Source organism: Staurois parvus, unplaced genomic scaffold (assembly GCF_062004578.1).
Source record: "Staurois parvus isolate SC_StPar_1 unplaced genomic scaffold, SC_StPar_1.0 ptg000634l, whole genome shotgun sequence".
Taxonomy (NCBI): Eukaryota; Metazoa; Chordata; class Amphibia; order Anura; family Ranidae; genus Staurois; species Staurois parvus.
This window is the reverse complement of record NW_028318430.1, coordinates 3,246,276-3,270,493: the sequence shown is the minus strand read 5'-3', so window position 1 is coordinate 3,270,493 and position 24,218 is coordinate 3,246,276. Positions and strand designations below refer to the sequence as shown.

The 24,218-nt window shown below is 39.4% G+C and overlaps 1 protein-coding gene across 1 annotated transcript in view; it reads right to left on the bottom strand.

The window, feature by feature from the left end:
- Nucleotides 1-24,218, bottom strand: part of GABRA5 (gamma-aminobutyric acid type A receptor subunit alpha5) — a 282,141-nt gene that overhangs the window by 28,311 nt on the left and 229,612 nt on the right. The window lies entirely within an intron of this gene.

Below are 24,218 nucleotides of genomic sequence, written 5' to 3'. Positions count from 1 at the left end.
TGGATTCCACCTAGACTAAGCACAGTGTCGTATACTGTATATAGCAAGAAAATGTCAATCCTCTGAAAATACTTTTATTAAAACATTACAGACGATGCATAGGAACAAGCACTGCTTATACTTTTCAGCCTAGAAGGGCCTTAGTCAAAGCTACCTGCTTATGAGGCAAGATTGCTATTAATAATCAACCCAGCTCATATGGTAGGAGTGGGCATATAGCAAAAGAAGCATTTTAAAAGCATTGCATTACTGAATAACATACAAAATATTAAAACCCAACTCTAGGAGACATAAAATATGATAGCAGAAAAAAAGACCAAGAGGTCCATCGAGTCTGCCCCATTTTTTAAATTAATTTTTTTTTTTCATTTATTATTATTGTTATATTTAACTTTTTCATCTGAGTATAAACGTATGTTTGTCCCAAGTTGTCCCAAGCATGTTTGAGTCCACTTACTGTTGACTGACTCATTACCTATGCTGGAATTCTACACAAAGCATTAACTACTCTTTCAATAAAATTATACTTTCTAAGAATAGTTTTGAAATAGTGCTGATGAGTTTCAGCTCAGTACTTAGGCTCCATTAACATCTAGGCTGCAATTCTGATTCCAAAACATTCTTCAAAACTGACAAATCATGCCATGGTTGTTCAGGTGCCATTCATTTTTAATGGCACCTAAAATGCGGTGCGACTCGATTGTTGTACGATAAATTGTGCTGCAAACACCGCATCATGCAAAGTTAACTAGTCCAAAAGAAGCTCTTGACCCTTTTTGGGCAGCTAGCTCCAGTTGATGCAGTTTGCTGTGATTGCAGCATGATTCATCACAGCAGAATCACACCGCATTTTAGGTGACATTGAAAATGAACAAGTGTGGTGCAATTTGTCAGTTTTGCTGAGCATTCTGGGATTGCGAACAGAACTGCGGCAATTTTGCCCACAATAGAAAATATCTAGATGTGAACAGAGCCTTACTCATAACATGCTATGACTGAAATGTGTCAGCACTGTTTGTATCATGAAGTGTTTATCACAGTGATTTAATAAAGAAGATTTCACAATCTGTGGATGAGTGCTGGCTTTTGCATTCAGTTTACGTGATGGGCATGCAGGAGCTCCGTTACTTGTACACAGACCCCATCTATATCATGGTGAGTTTGAGTATGATTTTGGATCTGAAATAAATACTCCCAAATCGTTTTCCACTGTAGTGCTGGCCAACACTGTGCCCCCAATGCCATAATCTGTCAAGGGATTTTTATCCCTAGGTGCATTATTTTACATTTATAAACATTGAACTGCAGTTTCCATCATTTTGACCAATCTTCCAGCAATGCCAAATCATGCTCCATGTTACGGACATCTCCCGTGATATCAACCCTATTTCACACCTTTATGTGATCAGCAAAAATGCATACTTTACCCACTAATCCTCTGGTTTTATCATTTACAAATACAATGTAGACTAAAGAGAACAGGACCTAGTACAGAGCCCTTCAAAGCTTCAGATTTCCCCCTTGCATTGGGGCTGTGACAGCATTGCAAGATTCGATTGCTTGTTTAGGTCTGAGGGAGACTAAAAGCGTATTTACTTACTTGATTTTCCACTCCCTCAGCAAACAGCACTCCCTAGTGCTCCAGGGGTGGACTGGCCCTCATGTCCATGCCCTTAAACATAGCAAGCAGTTAACCCTTGCAATGCAGGTGCGGCCCACTGCAAAGGAGAATTTTGAAGGGTTCTGTACTAGGTCCTGTTCTGTTTAATCTACTTTGTTCAGGGCATGGAAAATATTTGCTTACATTATCTGCCAATCCTCTGTACTGCTGGACCGGTCCTTACAGTGTCTTCTCCCCTATGCTCTAGTGGTCTAAGGTCCTAACATCATCAAAACCAATGCAGGGAGGACACTGGTGGACAGTCCACCGCTGGAGCATTTGGGAGTGCCATCTACCGGAAAAGTAGAGAATCAAGTATGTAAAGGTGCTTTTAGTCTCCTTAAGACCTATGAGTAGAAATATAGGGGTCTGATAATGAATGTTCTAATATACACATATACAAGTATATATATATATATAAGACTTTTTACTGCAGTTCCTTTTCTTCTTCTCAGGAAATGTGATATGAAGTGTATGTTTGTGATGTAAACACCTAGCCGGCTAGAAAATGTTAACTTCCTCTTTCAAGTATAAGGAAAGTATCTTATGGTCAAACCAGTTTTAACCAGCAACTGTCATGATGGATGCTATTTTGGACTGATCATGTGCTATTAACCCGCACTTAACTCTGAGTTTGCTGTTAACCTCCCTAGCGGTATGATTATTTCAGATTTTTGGTGCTGAAAGCGGTACCATTTTTTTGCATGAAAATGTCATTTTTTTTTATTGTAGGCCTGTCATTTAGGAATAACTCACTGAAATCTGTCCGAACAAGAGTCTAGTAAACATTCCGGATATGATAAAACTTGAAACACAAAATCATAAATTATAATTTAATAAATAATCATAAAAAATAATAATATAATAATAATAAATTTAATTCAATAATATAATCAAACCAAAAACACTTAAATTTGAAATACAGCGCCAAGTTCGCACATCGCTGAGCAAAGTCGCAGAATCGTTTTCAGTGTCTGATGACGAATTTCCCCACAAATCATTATCACTCAATTCTGCAAGTGGTTCTGATTTACTATCGCTGTTCTCTATCTGGTCTAAAACCATTTTTGACATAAAGGGACGCTTTTTGGACGCCATGGACTTTTCTCAGTTTCCAGGCAGAAAGAACAGTCAAAATGCAGGCAGGGGACAGGACAAAGCAGTAGGGACAAAATGTATGTGAAATGTTTTGAAACAGCAATGTCTTACAATGTAATAATCATTTTTAAAAAAATTAAATTTTTTTAAAAAATTTAAAATTTGCCGCTGGTTCCGGCGCCTGTATGTCCCAACGTCACAGGGACCGGAACATGGAAGCCGGATGCCGGCATCGGCCAGAGGAGATGGCCGGGGACGCTGCAGGGGATGCATCGCGGGAGAGAAGGACAAGGTAAGTGCTGCAGGGACTCCCTGAGCAACGCTGCATGGTAAGCCTGAGTGTAGCTCGGGGTTACCACTTTTGGTACTGAAACTCTACCCCGAGCTACACTTGGGAATACCGTTAGGGAGGTTAAGCACATGAGGATTTGATTGGATCAAAACTGTATGACCATACCTGAATTTTTGTACAATCATACCTGGACTTTATGACTATATACCGTATTTTTCGCTCCATAAGATGCACCTGACCATAAGACGCACCTAGGTTTAGAGGCAGAAAACAGGAAAAAAAAATTCTGAACTAATGGACTGCTGACATAGTACAGGAGATGACCAGAGACTGCGGACAGCACAGGGATGACCAGAGACTGCGGACAGCACAGGGATGACCAGAGACTACGGACAGCACAGGGATGGCCAGAGACTGCGGACAGCACAGGGATGACCAGAGACTGCGGACAGCAAAGGGATGACCGGAGACTGCGGACAGCACAGGGATGACCAGAGACTGCGAACAGCACAGGGATGACTGGAGACTGCGGACAGCAAAGGGATGACCAGAGACTGCGGACAGCACAGGGATGACCAGAGACTGCGGACAGCAAAGGGATGACCAGAGACTGCGGACAGCACAGGGATGACCAGAGACTGCGGACAGTACAGATGACTGCTGACCTTTGGGGAGGTGGGGTACCCGCTCTTACTTCCGCAGAGTTTTTGTTTGATCTTACCTGTTCCTCGATCCAGCCGCTCACTGTCTTCCCGGCTTCTGTAATGGCGCTCGGCATGACAGCCGGGTGCCCAGTGCGCATGAGCGAGAAGCACTTGCGCTTTGTGATTGGTCTGGCGGCTTCTGAGATCTGTCATGTGTCCCAGGTACCGCCTTACCATTCACAAAAAGCACCGCTTCTTGCGCATGCGCACTTGGCACCCGGCTGTCATGCCCAGTGCCCACACTACAGAAGCCGGAAGACAGCGCGCCGCTGGATAGAGGAACAGGTAAGATCAAAGTACAAAGAAGTAAGAGCGGGTACCTGTCAAATTCAGGTACCCGCTCCCCACCTCCCCAAAGGTCAGCAGTCATCTCCATAAGGTCCCGCTGCAGAGCTAAGCGGCCGGCCCGGTATTCTGACATGGCCGCGGTGGAAATACCGGACCGGCCGCTCCATATTCGCTCCATAAGACGCACTGACATTTCCCCCCCTTTTTTGGGGGGAAAAAAGTGCGTCTTATGGAGCGAAAAATACGGTATGTATCAGTTTAATTTTAAGAGTTCTGATATATATTTGTATTAAGTAAATAAAGGAGTAATAGTGAGCACTTGGTTATATAGCTGCTTGCATTAAGGTAAAACCTCTCACCCTCTAGATGAATATATATATATAAAATGCAGCACTTAAAATGACATAAAGTGACTGGCGTGAGCACTTGATTGCGCTAAAAGTGATATGCAAGTATACAGTGAACCATCATATACTGACGTATGGATAAGTGATTCAATAAATTAATAAATAAAGAGTGACTTTGGTGTTTGGTAAATAATGACATAAAATCAGCAAGATAAGGAAAAGTCCAAAATTCATGTGATCCATGTTGGTGAAATCCGTGATTGGAACTTGTAATCTGATTGCACTCACCAGAAGTGCAAAAATAAAGCGTATATATATATATATATATGTATATTATCCCATTGTGGTCATCTGGGTACAGGTAAAGATAGTGCAATCATCTGGCACACAGTCAGCATACAAGGCAACTCCTGACCTCACAGGGCCCTCTCAGCATCCAGGGACAGCTCCATGGTAGTCTCACACCACTGGATAAAACAACTCAGAAAAACAGGAATCTCTCCACGTTGGAGGCTCGTTAGTAACAAGCCAGAAACAATAAAATGCTAAAAGTGTAGTAATTTTATTGAAAAAACGGGAACAAAGTATAAAGCAGAGCAAAGAATGTCAGCACTCACTCTGGACAAAGTGACTCACGGCAGCCACTTTATGTCATTTTAAGCGCTGCATTATATATATATATATTTGTATTACCTTAATTCATCTGACATGAGGTTAACTTTTATATGCTATATTATCTCCACTGCAGTGTAATAAATGCACCTTTCTCTATTAATTTAGACTCTCTATTTCATCTGGAAGGTCTCCCTTGTAGACACCCTAACCTGAAGTTACAGCAAAATGAGCAATTAACCCTTACAGTGTGGGTGTATCCCCACTGCAAAGGATAATTTTTTTCCCAGAATTTTTGGGCATTAATAGAAAAAAAAAGCAACTCAAATGTTAGACACAGAAACAAAAGTACAGTAACGGATGGTATAAATTTATTCAGAGTACTACAATATAGAATAAAAAAGGAGAATAAACTACCATTTTGTATGCAGACTCACATCCCAACAGTTTACAGTTTCTTATCTACAAACTACAAACCTTTTATGTACAGCAAAGAGAGTTTGCAACTCTCCTGCAAAGAAAATCTGCAATGCCCAAGTAGAAAATGACATAGAGATAAGAAGTTAAAAAAAAAATATAGAAATATTTCAGTGGGAACCAATACAAACTTTGTGAGATTTGTCTAGCAACATCTTGAAGTATTGTCTCCATAATTCTTTATAGTGTATTTATAGCCTCAAATTCCCCCAGTAATACTGTATGGCAATTACATTGGGCCACTGAGAACATATATTGAACAGGCCACAGAAATGTGTCTCATTTATCATATGTCTTAAAATCTGTTCTGTGTCACCTTGACAACCACTAACTAGATTCTGGCTTGCATTTGCAAGGAGACTTAGAGAGAAGATGTCTGAATGTAATTGGTGGCTATGTGGCAACACAAAATGATTTTACCTAAGACAAATGATGAATGAAGTTGACTTATAACAGCTATACGCCAGCAGTGGATTGACTACCAAGTACTGGCTTCTGGTTCCATCTCTAGATACAAGCAGCAAAAATAAAAGTAAAAAATGGCAGTGCTACCTTAATTTTGAAAACGTAGAACCATAAAAGCAAAATGCATGTACTCAATCAATGTCAACCAAATGTATTATTACAAGTGTGGCCTGCTTGCAATGGAAAATGTGTTTTGTTATAGACTGATAAATAAAATTGCAATTGCTACAAAATAAGTGTGTGCTATAAAAATCTTTGTACTGTAATCAGAAGCTCTAAAAAAAAATCATATTACCCTTCTTTACAACTTTGGTTTTGGTATTATGGTTTTCTGTGAATCCTGTCCTCGTGCTACTAATATTGCCTAAGCAGGGCTCATTCACTAAATAAAATGAACAAGAAGAAGGATAAGTGATTATAATATGTGTGGATTGTGAGCCCACATATGTTGACGGATGTCTGTGTACAGAGCCTGCATAGCTGACCATACACAGAAATTCAATGCATACAGTACAGACCTAGTTTGCCCTGCAGAACATCCAAATAATTCTGCTTTTGTGTTTTCAGCTCAGATAAGGTGCACTAAGGAATGCAAACATAAACATGTTGCTTAAAGTGTTATTAAGCCCAGGACCCTGCATTCACTATATCTGGTCTTCCACAGCACACAGAACATGGAAGTGCAATTATTTTAGTAAATATACACTGCAGTTAGAACAGTCTTGTGACTTCTATCAGTGTTCAGCAGAGCCCTGGTTAAAGCTTGTAGGAGGAGTTTTCTTTCTGTTCTAGGAGGATGGAAAACCTATGAGCTCTATCTGGACAGTGCTGATTGGCCCTGTGCTGATCACTCTCCCAAGAAAAAAAAAACCTCTCTAACAATACCCACTAAACTGAGCATGTGCAGAATGGCTATGGTTCAGTCTGCCTTATCTGGAGATAAGACATGAACATTTGAACAAGAAGAGAAGCAGAGAAGTCAGGATCAAGTGGTCTTTTTACACAATGCAGAGTATTAACCCCGTAGGTTCCACAGCGAGCATAACAAGCATGCTTTACTGCATATAAAGACTGATTTTACTGTTGTGGGTTTAGTAATACTTTAATTAAAAGAAAAGGAAAACCTAATGTAACCAGTTTACTAAGTAATGAGATACACATGCACAAAGCTAAATGGTATGTCAAAAAACCCTGTGTGGTATGCAGTTGTAAGAAAAAAGGCAGCGTACGCACATTTATCATTAACTTTTTTTTAATCACTATTTTGGTGTTGTGCTTCCATTACAGCTTTACAGCCAAATATATAAATAAAAACATTATTGGGCTGATACATGTTCATGAAAAAAAAATCAGTTCAGTGTGTGATATTGTACCGTTAAAGTGTATCTATACCTACAAACAAATAAAATAAATGATTAATATATTCCAGTTTTGCCAGTCCTTAGTTGCATTTATAATATACAGGAGCAGGAGTGCTGTCTCAACATATGTTATATGGCATGAAAAACATGCTTAAATAATGAACACATAACAATAAATAGTGAAATAAAGTCTCAAATGTGAAATCAAGTGAACAAAATCCCTTTCACATGCAGAAGGTGATAAGTGCTCTGTGCTCCCCGCCTATGTGCCCCCTCAATTCTCAACTTTAATAGACTCTTATGGTGAAATAAGAGTCTTTCATGCTTTTGGTGGGGCATGGGAAGTCATGCTGGAGCTTGTAGTCCTCCTGATCAAATGTTGCTTGTCATTCTCAGTGATTCAAATGTAGAGCCGATAGATATATACATGTAAGGAATGGAGAGAGGCATCCAAAATAGTGTATTCCGTTTATTAGTAACAGCAGACACACTGGTATTGTACTCACATGTTTCCAGATACAATAGGCATGAATCTCCAAATGTACAATAGTAGGTCGCTAGTATTCCACAAAGCTCCTAAGCTTAGTATCACCACGTTCGTGACTGATGCATTTCAGCCCTCCCACTGGGATGCCTATGAGGGGCGAAATGCATCAGATTTGACATGGTGATACTAAGCTTACTAAGCAGCAGCCCAGTTTTTGTTTAATATTGAGTGTACGCTATCGATTGGTGTGTCCTAAGTGCAGGGGATCATTATCTATCATTCTTAGTTGCATTTAGTTTACTTATTTAAATATTTTGAATATCGAGTGATCTTGCCAGTAACTCCACCAGGGCAGCAATGGGGTCAATTTACTAAAGGTTACCGAATGCAATATGAAGGGCACGTGACTCATGTGAAATATCACATAAGATAATAAAAGAGTCAATTCATCAAAGTAAAATATTGAATGTGATGTAAATACTGCATATTTGTTCAAATATTGAGATAAATACTGCAAAAAAAACATGAGATAAATCATTAAAATCAATTCTCTAAGAAACACACATTTGCTATTTATCACCTGGTGTTTGCTGGGGTATTTTAGAAATGTACAAAATAATAATTTTAGGAACTCTGCACTGGCCAGGAAGTGAAAAGTATACAATGTATCAGTGTGAAAATGTTTTAATCTAGTCTGAGCTCAGGAATGTAAATTGTAACATGTCATCTGAGGGAGATTGTTTTTGTGAATGAAAGCACAATAAAATGTTTTCATAGTTTCAGAATATTGGTGTGTGCCTTCTGGTGCAGTGTTAGCCTGCAAAAAAATGTGAAAAAAGCAAAATTTAAGAGCTAAATATTGCAAAAGATAAATTTTAAATGCAATTGATAAATAGCAAGTTTTTTTTAGTGAATTGACTACTTTATAAAGGCAAATGTGTCATTATTATTTTTACCCAAATTTAACAGACAAAGCATGAGAAATAAAAAGAACATATATAAGTAAGTAAACAGAAATACATCACATCACAGGTATGACTATGATCCATGTGGATGGAAGAAAATGATGCAATACAACAGCAAGAGGGAAGGATCAATAACCAATATTACGGAGATATAACAAAACATAGTTTCAGGGGGGTATCCCTGGGCGAGATGTATGGAACAAGATGAGAGAACTCTTTACAACCAAGAGTGTAATCCCAAACTGAGAAAGAGAAGGGAGAAGAAAAAGGAAAAAAAAAGGAACCCAGTGGTAAGGATAGCAAAGGAGGAGAAGAGAAAGAAAAGAGGGGATTGGGAGACGAAAGTGGCAGAAAGCAGAATCAAGGTGGCTCCCCACTTGTTTCACACAGGAGCGACCCCGCCACCCACATCCTCGCACAGACCTCAGGGCCCAACCGGTGGACAAGCCAATATGAAAGTGAGTCGGGGGAGCAAGGCTCAACTCCACTAGGGCACAACAGAGGAACACATATCTCAGAGAGTCGAAGAGGAGGAGAAATGGAGCCAGATCGACCACAGCAACTTATATTTATCATAGGTATCATTGGCAAACGCCAGCATTTCCTCCATACGCATGGTATCATTAAGCACAGAAACCCACATTGGAAAGGGTGGGGAAGTGGCCATTTTCCAAAAGAGGGGTATCAATTGGCGGGCCGCAGACAGAAAGAAACGCAACAGACTTTTCTTCTGCGCCGCCAGTGAGCCCAGTAATATAGAGAGAAGGGCAATTTCCGGTGAAGGGGCCAAGGACTCACCATAGATCCTGTTATATACAGCAAAGACTTGTCACCAGAAGGGTTTTATTTGATCACAATCCCACCAAATGTGGAGCTGTGTATCAACAGCTCTATTACAGCGCCAACAAAGATCAGATGTAGAAGGAAAAATTTTGTGTAGGGAAAGGGAGTCCCTGTACCATCGAGAAAGAAGCTTAAAGTTCTTTTCTTGTGAATAGCAAGAAATAGACAATTTATGAGTGAAGTGGAACGATGTGGACCAATCCTCAGCCGATAGTCTTTACCTAGATCTCGAGCCATGCCTTAGTGTAGGGAGGGAGTTCAGAATGAAGAGTATTGTGGAGTACTTTATAGAGGGAAGATAGGATGTGTCTTGGAGGTTCAGGGAGGGAGCACAGCCATTCAATCTCAGAAAGTGGATGATGAGTGTTGGAGGAAGAGTGTAAGTGCTTGCAAAATGAGAATTGGTGCAAAGTGGTCAACCAATCCCTAGGCCCACCTTGAAGGAGCGGAAGACCCAATTGGGGGCATATAAAGTCTCAAGCTACAGGCCAGAATGCACGTGTAAAGGGTCCAATAGTAGAAGAACTGAACCCCTGAAGAAGAGCGGGGTTATCAAATATGGCTGATAAGGGAGAGGGGTCAGAGGATAAGAGAGCAATAATGCCCCGTTTATACCACAACCGCATTACAGCTAATGTCAAAAGGGGAGAGGCCGGAAAAATGCAGATAGTCCCAATTGTGAACCCAAACCAACCTGTTCCAAGGTAAGACAGAGAAAACACCAGTCAACGCAATCGAACGCCTTCTCGGTGTCAAATGACAGTAGGCAAGCCTTTAAGCCATTTTGCTTGTTATAAGAGATAAGATGGATCTTTTTAGAAGTATTATCCCTAGCTTCGCGACCCGGGACAAAGCCAACCTGATTGTGGTTGATCAAGGTTGGTAGAAAAGGGGAAAGGCGGTTCACTAGAGGTTTAATAAAAAGCTTAACGTCCAGATTAAGTAGAGAAATTGGGTGATAACTACCCAAAGAGAAGGGTCTTTACCTGTCTTAGGGATAACAGAAATAATGACGGACAAAAAAGCTGATGAAGGTACATTCAAATTGTCGATAACATTAAAAGCTTGGGCCAGAAGCAGGGCCAATTGGGCGGTGAATGTTTTGTAAAATCGCGGGGTAAATCTGTCTGGACCCAGGCACTTACTAGTCTTCAGGGCCTTAATTGCCCCAAGAACTTCAATAATCGAGAAGGACTCCTGTAGGTCCAATGCATCTTGGGCGTCTAGAACATGTAACGCCATCTCCGCAATATATTGGGACATAGTTGGCAGGAAGGAAATGGGAGGAGCAATAGGAGTTGCCGAGGAGAGATTATAGAGTTGAGAATAATAACGTTCAAACGCAGAACAGATTCCCTTATTGTGGTAGAGTTTAGTATTGTTAGGTGCCTTGATGTTTCTGGATCGGACGACGGGACGGACGAGGGTGGAGTACACACACCAGGTGTTGGCCACATTTGATGGCTAGGGAGTAATGAGTGTTGTGTGCTTTGTCTCGTGCAACAAGGGAGGAAGAATCTAAAAGTTGGAGTAAGTCTCTACGAGCATTAGATAGGTCCACCACTAGCACTGGGTCCAATGTACGTTTGTGGGATGATTCTAGATGTGCAATGAGCAAAAAAAATTGACGCATCTCCGTCGTACGATCTTTTTTTAAGCAAGAGCTTTGTTTAATAGGAACCCCTCTAAGAACACATTGAGGGTCTCCTATTGAGTGAGAGGGCCGATAGTGTCCAATGCGTGGTCCAAAATATAGTCCTGGATATTCTTCGCGACCTCCTCGATACATAGAGAATCTTTGAGTAGGGTATCGTTCAAGCGCCACGAAAAGTGACGCAAAGACGATGGTCGGTCCTGAATCATAAGATGGATTGAGGCATAGTCTGACCATAAGAAATGACCGAGAGAGGATGAAGTCAGACAATCTAGAAAAGAATGTGAACCAAGAAAATAGTCTATACGACTGTATGGCGCATAAGCGGCAGAATAATAACTATAGTCTCACTCCGAAGGATGTTGGATGCGCCAAACGTTCACTAAATGTAAGTCATGCAAATGCGACTTAATTTGAGATAAGACCGATAAGAAGAGAGAAGATTTACCCGTGGAAGTGTCCAAGTCTGGAGAGAGAGCTACATTGAAGTCTCCTCCGACAATGAAACAGGGACCCCCAAAAGTGGACAGCCTAGAGAGGATCACCACAAGAAATGGAGCCTGATCTTGAATGGGAGCTTAAACGTTCGCCACTGTAAAAACTAAATCTTGGTCTTTCAATGTAAGGAAGAGGTAGCGACCAGTTGGATCAACTAGAGAATCCAAGACCTCCGGGCTGAAGGTATGATGAAAGGCCACCGATACCCCCCTAGACCTAGCCTGCATATTAGTACTATGATACCACTGATTATAGTGATGATTGTGGAGGGCTGGGATACCATCAGAGCAAAAATGAGTCTCCTGGAGGAGCAAGATCTGCAATCCATGTTTATGGAAATGGTAAAGCATCTGGCTCTGACTCTCCAGAGTGTTAAAGCCCCTACAGTTAATAGAGGAAAATTTAATTGAAGTCATATTTGTCTGTGGGAGAGCAAATAGGAAAAAAGTGTGTCACCGATAGTGCTCCGAGGGGATAAAAAAGAAATCCAATAAGAGGGAAGAAAAGAAGGGGATTAAATAAAGAACGAGCGAGAAAAGGATAAAAGCCAAGAAGGGAAGAGCAGAAAAAAGGGAGAAGTGATAAGGAGAAACTAATAGACAGACTAGCTGCCAAAATAACATACAGTGTGATACTATGCACTACACTGAAGTCCTAGGTGGAGAACATCAGAGGCTCATGTATCCGATCCCGACCCAGGCCTCTCACAGGCAAATGATAGCTTGAGGAAGGTCACCCTCAGATGAGGATGACCCCCCCCTACAAAACATATTCAATAAACCCTCAAACAGGCATGAGAAAATAAGCCCCCACCCCGACAAATAAACATAAACGTAACCTGGTAATGAAAAGTTGCTTATGAAACAAATAATGGAAGGGCCCAAAGCCCCAGAGACTAGGGTCGAAGGCGTCCCCGTCCGTCAGAGCAAATGGCGGTTGCGGAACCTGGAGATTAGCTGTAGGCCACAGTCCCAGATCCCAAAAAACAACAGGCACAAATATAAGGCACAGATCCAACAAGAGTAACCATCAGAATGTGTAAAAACTGTAGGGAGAGGGAGAAACCTCCCAATTCACACAGATAGGGGATCATCCCTCTGGGATCTTTTGGGAGGAGGATCTGGAACATTTATTCTTCTTTCAATCAGGCCACTGCCAGGAAGAGGGAAATGGAAGGCCAGGGGTCAGGAGTTGGAAGGGCCAGCAAGGGAGGGACTGAGAAATGTAGGCAAGTCCCCATGGGTGTGGAATTGATCAGATTTACCATTCTGTGAGGCATGAAGTTGAAATGAGAACTGCCATTGGTAGCGGATATGCCTCTCTTGCAACATCTGAATGAGAGGGCACAGAGCCCTACACATAGCCAGAGTCTGGAGGGAAAGGTCAGTCTGGAGCATCTCCGGCATTTCGTTGAATAGAAAGTTGTCTTGTGTGCTGGCCGCACGCATAATGGCGTCCTTGACCTTAAAGTAGTGGACCCTGCACAGGGTATCACGGAAAAAAATGGATCAGGATTCCTGGGGCCCAACATGCGATGTACGTGGTCCAATTCATTATAGGTGTCTTTAGGTTGCTGTAGTAGTTGATTGAAGATGGCGGCAACCCCTGCAGCTAAATCTTTAGATTCAATGGATTTTGGTATGCCCCTGATCCATATATTGTTACAGCGGTCCCTGTTCTCAATGTCATCTTGTTGGTACATGAGCTGTTGTATAAGAACTGTATGGGAGTTAAGGGTCTCTTTGTGGGTTTGTAAAGTGTTACACAAACCGTCAGTGGTATTTTCAATCACTTCCACACTCACACAAATGTCGTGTTTAAGATCAGAAATTTTTTGTTTGTATGTGCTTTCAATATGTTTCACATAAAGCTCAAAATCTGCCTTTGTAGGAAGGGATTTAATGTTAGTGTGCAAGAACCGCATGTGGGACTGCAGATCCCAGCCATCCTCAGAGCAGAGAGAAGCTGAAGAGGGGCTGCGAGATCTCTGTGCGCCCTGTTGCAGAATAGGATCCCCAGGAGGAGAGAGAGAGCCCCGAGGGCTTACCTGCCCTTCTTCTTCACGGAGCCCTGCATCCACAGAGGACGAGGGGAGAGGAGCCGGCGCCATACTGGAGGCCGGGGCACCCGAGGCCACAGCCGAGGATTGGGTCAGGAACCGTTGCTCTCCGGGAGGTCCAGTGTTGATTTTTACCCATGGGGATAATAAAGTAGAGCCCATGAGGGAGAGAGGGAGCCTGCATATATATAGATAAATATAAAGTGCAGCGCTATACCTAAGTACATTAAATAAATAAATATATAAAGTGCAAACTAACTAGTCAAAGTGCTCTAAATATTACCACAAAGTACTATACTTGTGTGCAAAAATTGTGCATTTACAAAATGCTGTGCAACCCGTGTATTACAAAAGAATACGAATAAAGTGCAATTAGTGACAAACCAAATCACTGCAATCATTTGTTGTACATAATAATGAATCCAAATAAATTTTTAAATAAAAGTGTCCAAATGCAAAAAAACGCTTATCAATCTTCATGCATGTGTCACACGTGTCCACACTGTGTGAATCCAAACTTTAGCCGTGATGGCCCCTCACCTCCTTGTCATGACCCCACAGGGTCAGCTCGCTTAAAACAGGACACCACTTTTTAGTAGCTCACCAGGACCTCACCCGCCTCTTATACTCTATCAGCAGTCTCCTCCACGATTCATATACAGATAAAGAAGACTCACATAGTGTAATCCTGTTTAATTTGCATAGTTAATGTAGAATAAAATTGCCCACTCACATTTATGTTCATCTCCTCATAGGCCTTCAATACCCCATGCTATGAATCTCCTGCATGGGTATTTCAATAGAGGGATTTCAAATATGGCCGCCACGCCGGAAATGACGTCACCGCGCTCCCAGAATCCTCCTCGCGTACCTGGTATATATGTATTATATATATATGTATTCACTCATGTTGGTAAGGAGTTTTGTGTCAGCAGCTTGGTGAATAGGGCCCCATTTCTAGCGCAGGAAGTTCTTACATTCAGATTTGCATATATATAGAGTTACATAGTTAGTCTGGCTGAAAAAAGTCCAGTGGAGATCTGGGCCGGGAGCTGTGCATGGTTGCTGCCTATCGCTCCATGCACCAAGCCACACTCCCGGCAACCCCATTGACTACTTTGTAGATAAATAATAACAAAAATGTGTGCGGTATTTATCTCTTAGTGAATTTACCTCAATGTTCACTTACTCTATTGCAGGGGTGTCAAACTGGCAGCCCTTCAGCTGTTGAGAAATTGCAAATCCCATCATGCCTCTGCTCTTGGAAGTCATACTTGTAACTGTAAGCCTTGCAATGCCTCATGGGACTTGTAGTTTGCCAACAGCTAGATGGCTGTCAGTTTGACACCCCTGCTCTATTGTATTCATGGAGGAGCAGCTTGGTCACCCTAGACTGCTCTTATGATTTGAACTACAAGCACCTACTCCTCTCCTAATTTCCATTACATAGCGAGGAAAAGTTCTGTTGATTGCAGAAAATACCAGAGAAAGCTGATAACATGGCTGGAGATTCCAGTTCAGAGCACAGGACATAACAAGGACACTGGATTTCCATCAGGTTCAAATTATATTTTTCTGTGTTTGAAGAAAATAAATATAGCCTTAAAAAAGATAAATTATTGCAGTCACCACAGCTAAAGTTTAGTACAATGCAATATATTCCATTTTTATACTGAATATGCACAGCCTGTAAGTATAATTCATCCTATATCATTTGTTTTTAGCATAAGTTATCTAAAACATATATAATAATGCATGATAGCGCTCTCAATTAAAAGTATGAGTACATCTACAGACAGATATATCCAAGGAGGAATATCCTCTGTGCTTCTACAAAAATGACAGTTGAAAGAAAGATTATACAGTTATTCATTTGTTTAACTCTATAGACATTTTACATTGAAAATGAACAAAAATGTACTACCGCATAGGTGTAATTAATCCTATATCTTTTTTTAGTATAATTTCGTTACAACCTACACATTACAATATGATAGCTCTCTCACATGTATTACTTAGAAACAGCATGGTACAAGCTGGTTTTCCATGTTAAGGGATACAAGAAATCCTAGATTCCTTTTCATTTTTCTAAAAGATGTCGTTTAAAACCAGGCATACACTCAGAGGTATGTACATCCAAAGTCAAATATGCTACCATTGCTTTGAAAACCTTTGCTTTTATATGCAAAGTTATGTACAGATATGCCTTTAAATAAGCCTCTGAACATTTATATTCTGAATGTCTAACTACACATGCACTTTGCTAAACTGCTGTAATGCAAAACTAGAAGACCATAAATAATTATATACAATGCTGTCTTTACATACTTTCAAAATAGTTAAGCTTTCTCCATGTTATTGCTTGGTAATGTGAAGCAGGCTATGTACCATTTATTATGAAAGATAGCCAGTCCATTGAGTACACGGCGACAGTGGCTTTTATCGAATAGATTTAATTTTAACTTAGTGACAATTGCAATACACCAGACATACGCATAATAGCATGTGGAGAATTTATAGATAGAAAGCTTCTTGGGCTGCAATAATGTTTCAATGTTTTGCAGGTTTTAGTGAATGCTTATAATGAGACATTGAAAAAGATTTGTTTTTATTTTTTTTAAATGAACAGCTCACAGCAGAAGATCTGTGAACCTGTGAACTGGTAGCAATATCCAAAAAACATTATAACTGAGCTAAGTTATAATGTTTACACCAAATTTACTGCAAAAATTACTTCAGTTAGAACTTACAATTAAAGTGTTACTAAACCCACAACAGTAAAATCAGTCTGTATATGCAGAAAAGCATGCTTGTTTTACTCACTGTGGAACCTAGGGGTTAATCCTCTGCATTGTGTAAAAAGACTGTTTGATCCTGACTTCTCTGCCCCTTCTCTTGTTCAAATGTCCACACTGATAAGACACACTGAACTCGTAGCCCTTCTGCACATGCTCAGTTCGGTGAGTATTGCTATAGAGGTTTTTTTTTCTTGGGAGAGTGCATGTGATCAGCACAGGGCCAATCAGCACTGTCCAGACAGAGGTCAAGGGTTCTGCATCCTCCTAGAGCAGAAAGAAAACTCCTCCTACAAGCTTTAACCAGTGCTCTGCTGAAGTCTCAAGACTGCTCTAACTGCTGATGAGAAAAGGTATTTAGCAGTTTATATTTACTAAAATAATTGCCCTTCCATGTTCTGTGTAGTGTGAGAGACCATATATAGTGAATGAAGGGGCCTGGGTTTAACATTGAGGTCACCATCGATTATAGTTACATTGTTACATTATCTATATTAAGAAACATTATGGAGTTGATTTACTAAAACTGGAGAGTTGAAAATCTGGTGCAGCTCTGCATAGAAACCAATCAGCTTCAAAGTTTTTTTGTCAAAGCTTAATTGAACAAGCTGAAGTTAGAAGCTGATTGGCTACTATGCACAGCTGCACCAGATTTTGCACACTCCAATTTTAGTAAATCAACCCCTATGAGTGCTTTTCAATTTTTTTGAAGTGACCTGCAGCTTTAGTGAAAAATACCAAAGTACTTTTGAAAACACAAAAGGGTAAGACTTAGGCCTGTGCCTAAAACATAAAGGATAACTTTCTATTATTACTTATCTAAGACCAATAATCATGGATGATTCTCTTATAAAACAGCTGCCCTTAGAGTTAATTCAAACATTGTGTGGTGAAAGATATTATATTGCATTGTAAAATGTATGTCACTGCAAGGACACACACAGAAAACACTTGTGTGTCCCGTTCACACTGCAACATAGCTTGGGGCTGCACTGCAGCATGTTGTTATAAAATTCAAACATGATGCATTTTATCTCAGCACACTGTACAGCAGCATTACACTGTATAGCAGCTCAGAGCAGTGTAACAATGTTTTGTATGTTTTGTACACAACTGCACCAGATTTTGCGCACTCCAATTTTAGTAATTAGTAATCAGGTATTCAGGTTTGTTCAAAACAAAAAAAGGGGCGGGGGGAGCTGTGCAATCCATTGAATTGCGCACCACACTGCCCCCTGGCACAGCCAGGAACAGACAGCTGCTGGAAAAGTAAAGTCCTTATGGCACCTGTCCATTCCTATGTGAAAGCAGCCTAAGTGTTTTTGGACATTTTAAAGTGAAAAACTGGTTTGGCATTGGAAAAATGCATTAAACATACCAAAACTTTAAAAATGTCTAATACCCTGTTTTAGGATTTTGAAGCAGCCCCATTCTGGCATTTTTAGGCTGCTACATAATGACAATGGGGGATGGAAAAGTCAGGCCACAACATCTTTACCTTTGACTCTTGACAAAGGCATAGTTCATTTAAACTATATTCTTCAGCAGCCCAACAACAGTCTGAGGCATTTTACACCATACTAGCCCATCATTATAAAATGAGACTGCTTAGATGGCTACATAGTATTAATAGATAGCAGGAGATGTCCACATCTTTGCAACAGATACTTCAGACAGGGGTGATTTTACACAAAATGTTAGGTGAGTGACACCAGGACCGTTGTTCAGTTTATCTGTGTCACCAACAACCAGAAGTTTAAAGCAGCAGTTTATTTAAACTTAGTTGTACTAAGCCCACCTCTTAATCATAACGTTTGTAATTTGTAATTATAGAATTTGCCTTAAGCCAACCATATGATTAAAGACTGAGTTGCTCTATCCAATTTAAGCCCAATCTTGGGTGACCCTATACAGATTTAGTAATGCGGGCACATTGCCTAATCTGACTGGCTCAGTCATTTAGCAACTCTTCTGGACAAAAATCTCTCAAATTAGGTTAATCTTTCTATATTACATTTACTGCCTGATCACACTAGGTGCATTGGGACTGCTCGGGGCAGCCTTACCCAGTTCAGTCTTAATGCAAGACAAGGCAAAAAGTCTTGTTCCTCTTAGCATGCAACATGAACTATAACTTAATAAAATATCAACTTGAGCTCTGATGAAGAAGGTCCACCCTTAAAACCAGTAATTTGCACACATTTTATAACAGGATTCACTACACGGACTTCTTCTGTGCAGTAAAGTTGTACTTTTTGTAATATAGCCAGTCTATAAATTATAATTACAATCCCACAAAATAGCTTTTACCCGGAAAATAGATAGTCCTGTTTCCCTGCAGAAAGATTGTATCTTTTTTTCCCTTGAGCACTGACTGTATCTATTAGTAGAAAGAGTACTGGACAATCTCTGTATTGGAGGTAAATATTGTAGCAAATACTTTTTTATCGTATTTTTAATTGGCTTTTCATTTTATCTTGTTTTTTTTGGCTTGAGTTCCACTTTAATTGGCTGCAGAGAATTTCCAGAATATTACAAACCTTTGCTGCCTTACCACTTGTTGCTTCACCTTTGATCTTGCCGATTATCATAGTAATGCTTATATATGTTTTTTTGATAGAAAAAATATTGGGCCATTGATGCCCAGCTATTGTGAGGAAAAATGTGGTTGCTACTAATACAATCAAGCGTAAAATTATACCCTTTGGAATCAAGAAAGTTTGTGAAATCCTATTATATTGACTTCAAATGTAATGTGTGTTCTTTGCCTTTATTTAAACTGTTTTCAAACAGAAAGCCAAAGATTTGATTCAGATTTGTTGTTTTCATTCAACTTCCCTTAAGGGCGATGGTTTATTTCCTGACAAAACAATTTCTATAAAGTGTTTGGAGAAATCTAATGAACATCCATACAAGTGACCAGAGTCTAGTTATTTTCATCTGTGTGTTTGTGCTGCTGTGTTCAGCACTTTTTGATCTTTACAACAAACAATTATGACCAGACACTGAAAAGATGTGCTTATGTTTGGTACAGTCAGTACAGTATTGATCTTGACAAATAAAATTTGTTTCTAGTTTTGTAAATAGAAAGTTTAACACAAAATGGTATGCTTATAAAGACAGTTGTGGCATGGGTGCATAGCAAAATCATTTCAGTAACTCCCGGCTTTTCAACTTCCATCTTCTAAGAAATGCCAATCCTAGGACTTGTGTCATTCTAAAACAAAAACCCAATCTGTCTTGGACATGTTACCGTCAGCAATCTGGTAGAACTGGCTAAACTATTTATTTATCCAAAATTATCTGAGGTGAAAACATTTTGTATGCATATTTTTTTCTGAATTTTTAACAAACTCTCCTGTAACCTGAAAAATGTATCCACTTACAAACTTCTGGACAGTTCGCTCACTGCTTTTTTTTTCTGCAATCCTTCTCCAACACATCGTTGTAACAAAAAAAAATGAATAAGTGCTGTCTTCACTATATGTACAATTCTGCTTGGTCAAAGGATTAAGATAAGAAAATGTATCTTGATGTAGAGTGTTCAAAATATGAAATTTTTATTGTTGGCACAACTGATGTTCACCTGCTTTTATATGGATTGATTTCATGGATAGAATCTCTTTTACAATGATGATGAGTGCAAAATCCTTGTTTTTAAGAGCTCCTCTTTTCCAAATGCTAACAGATATTTACCATATTGTCCAAGACAAAGCAACAAGTTCACTTGACTATAGTCCTTCCCGTCTGCTTGTACTTCCCTTCCTGTTCTTCCCGTTTGGGCCATTGAAAGCCATCAAAGGAGGAAGCCATATGTATGCTCCAAATTGTCAATTAAAAATTACACAGGGCCAAAAACTCCCCACCACTTCTTAGTAACTTTCCAGGGTGCCTGTACTGTCATACTCCAATGGATCGATTTACTAAATGCAAATATGCTGTTGACTTTTCAACGGAATTTTCATAGTTTTAAGAGAATTCGCTTAATTTGAATACTTAGTGAATGTGGTGAAAATTAACTTTTCAAAGAATACCCAATCTCTTGCAAGGAAAAAAAAACATTATATTTGCGTGCACATTTTTGGATGATGGAAGTCAGTAGAGCTCCACCTCATTCACTGAGCTAAGGGACCATTCCTTTTCAAAATGAACAGCCTATTTGCCTTTGCAAAAATAGGATACAGCACTTTAATTGCACCTCAGAGAGGGATATTTGCATAACATACCATTTGCTGATTAAACACATTTTATTTAACAAATACATGTATTTTAAATGCTATTAAAATTCTTTATACACAGATACCCATTTTTTCTTTTTTACACAGGACATAATGTTGTGATTTTGAGATATCAAAAAGGTGTATAGGGATTCACCGCTCCACCAAAAATGGCTGTCATTTTTTCTTTATACATGTTTTTGCACAGTGGATAGTCCTTGGGGTATTTCCTATTAGAAATAGAATTCATGATATGGGCATTTATCTGTGAGCACAGAATATTTTGGATGCTGTTTCATTTAGGCCCAGGGTATTGGTCTCTCTGATCCATATGCACAGGAATCAGGAATACCTATTTATACATGTATGCTTAGTTGGCAAGTGTATGGTAGATATTCCACTGGTGGTCTATGATTAGAAACAGTAAACATACTTTTATTTCAGATCAGATCCTAAAGAAGAAGTTTTTGGATCGCAAAATACATTGATATTAAGCACTGTGTAAAAATGAAAGATTGGGTATCTTTGTACATTGAATTTTAATGTAAAATATTTGTCTTTTAAATGCTAAATAAATATGTTTTTATAAGCAAATTGTATCTTATGCAAATATCCTTCTTGGAGGTAAAGTTAAATTAAAACAACCTGTTTTCACTCTTTTGATGGAGTGTGTATGTGCTTTAATCTTCTTGTCTTCCCCGAAACTCAGTGCTATCACATGGAAGAAAAAGCAGTAATTTACACCCCCTTCATACCTTGACACATTTACTGCATATTTACCTTCACCCCATAGCTGGCAAGTAGAATAGCATGGGATCAAAGGGAAGGTACAAATGTGAGTCTGGAAAAAAATGCATTGCCTTGATCAACAATATCTCTGTCTAAACACACTATTTTCCAGAAAATTTCCTATATTTACTGTTTTCTACAACATGAATAGTGTTGTATAACCCTCTAAGACTTTTTATCTATTGATTCTCTATTTTTCCAATTTGTATGATGTAATATACAGTAGGTATGCACGTTTAAGCTGTAACAATGGCTGTCCTTCATAGATTTAACTCATAAAGCAATGTAGAAGATGTTTATGACACATAAATCAATATAAATGATAATACACAGGTTAGATAGTACTAAGCTCACTTTACTCCCTCCTCTGCATGTTCACTATCCTAAATATACATGGCTGCAGAGCTTGATTGACTCCTAGTTCTGATCCTCCCTTTTCTACCCCTTGGGTGCTGGTATGCAGGGGATCGCAAGTCAATGATTTCAAGACAAATTTAGATACTTTCTCTAGTTACAATTAAATTAAAGCCTAAAAATGTTGATATATGTGTTATAGAACATGATGGATGATTCAAAAAGTGAAGCAAGTGCACATCACAAGGGTTGTAATTTTTTAGGTAGAAAATGAAAATTAACATATGTAAAGGCCTTGTTTTTCTTTATAATCAATTTTACAAACAGCTCTTCATATTATATATATATATTTTAATATATTTTATTATATCTTCAAATTTATCATGGGTATCAATGTATCAATTATTACAAAAGAAAGGATATTAGAACAGCAAAGATTATCCAGTATTTACCATATAGTATTTGGCCCTTGCGCATATAATCTTTGTTGTCCTTAATATTCAATCAACAACACTCATATTTACTATAAAAATAAAGCTTTATGGAAGGCATATCAGAAATGAAAGCATATCACTGAACAAACATGAATTTAAAATAGAGAAATAATGCCCATGAATACAATGCAGTTATAAAGTAGAGAAACTTTTTCTATAATATCAAGCACAGCTTCCTGCAAAAATAACAGAACATGCTGAAACTGATATCTACTATATTCAGGGGATCTTTTTTGTAAACAGAATGTCCACCAAACTCATACATACTGAAATAATTTCAGACAATGAAAAAAAAACCTGTATGCATCTTCAAACAACACAGGTAGAAAGCTATTACCATAAAATGAGCAAGCTGATACAAGTTATTTACCTCTTATGTGAATGCAGCAGAACAGATACAATTAGTGGATATATAAACCACAGAGGAAAAAAATATTATGTGGAATATTGAGATGAGTGTCTTGAGCTGTTTTGATGGATCACATTCTATTCTTCCTGATATTAAATAGAACAGGTGAATGGAAATTTGTCCAAAAACTCTGTAAGATGTGTACTTCGTATTTTGAATCTGTTCAGATGAGAACCTCTGTCAAAATTATATAATATAAGACATTTTTTTTTTTATCTGTACTCCCTATTATGTAAAGAAGCCTGACTAAAGTAACTTGTTGAACCTTCATTAGACTTCCAGCTACACTGTGTGCCATCCATGCTGTGCACCATTCAATCAGAGCACCACGAGATACTGTTGAGACATGCCCCAAACTACTTATTACCGATTTATCCCTCTCTCTCCCTTTTCATGGTTACAATACAGAAAAATGTTGCCATGGAAATGCCAACAGCTATTTTTTCAGTCTTGTTTTCTCAGTCACCTGCTCCACTCTCTTACTCTCCTGGTTTGCATGTGTGGGTGAGTGCAGCATGATGTAGCAGCAGTAGATACACAGAGTCCTGTTGCAAATAACAGAACTTATATTGAAGTCACAGCCCACAGATACAGACAGCCCAGCAGGAAGACACCCGACCATTCTGAACAGTAATGCAGAGCAGAACAGGTCTTGATATGCTGACAGCGTCTGTCTCTGAGGGTGGAATGACTGGTCTGTGCCCAATTGGGAGGATTCCTGGAAAGAATAGCATGTCCCTATCCTGTCCCTACCTTCCCCTCCCACTATTTCATTTTCCCTGACAGATGGTAAACCTGTCCATGCACTGTCCACTTGCAAAATGAGTGCCAAGCCTGGGAGCCAGGGTTTTAAATAGACTCTTCTTGACCCAAAATGGCCACCAGAGTCACATGGGGTGGCAGCATCCAACTGGATTACTTCCCCAGAGTAGGAGAGTGTTTTCCTCTTGACTTCCTCCCTCTCTGCAATGTTACTGCAGTTGGGCTCCACCTGCAGTGAAGAAAAGAGACTGCACCTGCCTATACATGTGGCCAATATAACATAGTACCACCTGTTTTGATCCTCTATTGCCTGTCATCTATAGATTAACTTAGCTTTACTATCAGATGGCACATTAGCAGTCAGCTCCCACTGATTCCTGGCATGCAGGAGAAGAAACTGATGTGAGGATTGGTGCTAATGGCAAGACTATGTGCTGAGAAATTACTTCCTGTGGCAGTTAAATAAATGCCAGAGGGTGCTGCTAGTATTTTATACTGTGAAGTTTTTCTTAGACTAAAGGTAATGGGGTCATAAGATATCTTTCTGTGGAAAGAAGACTGTCACAGAGTTAATCTTACCAGAAAGAA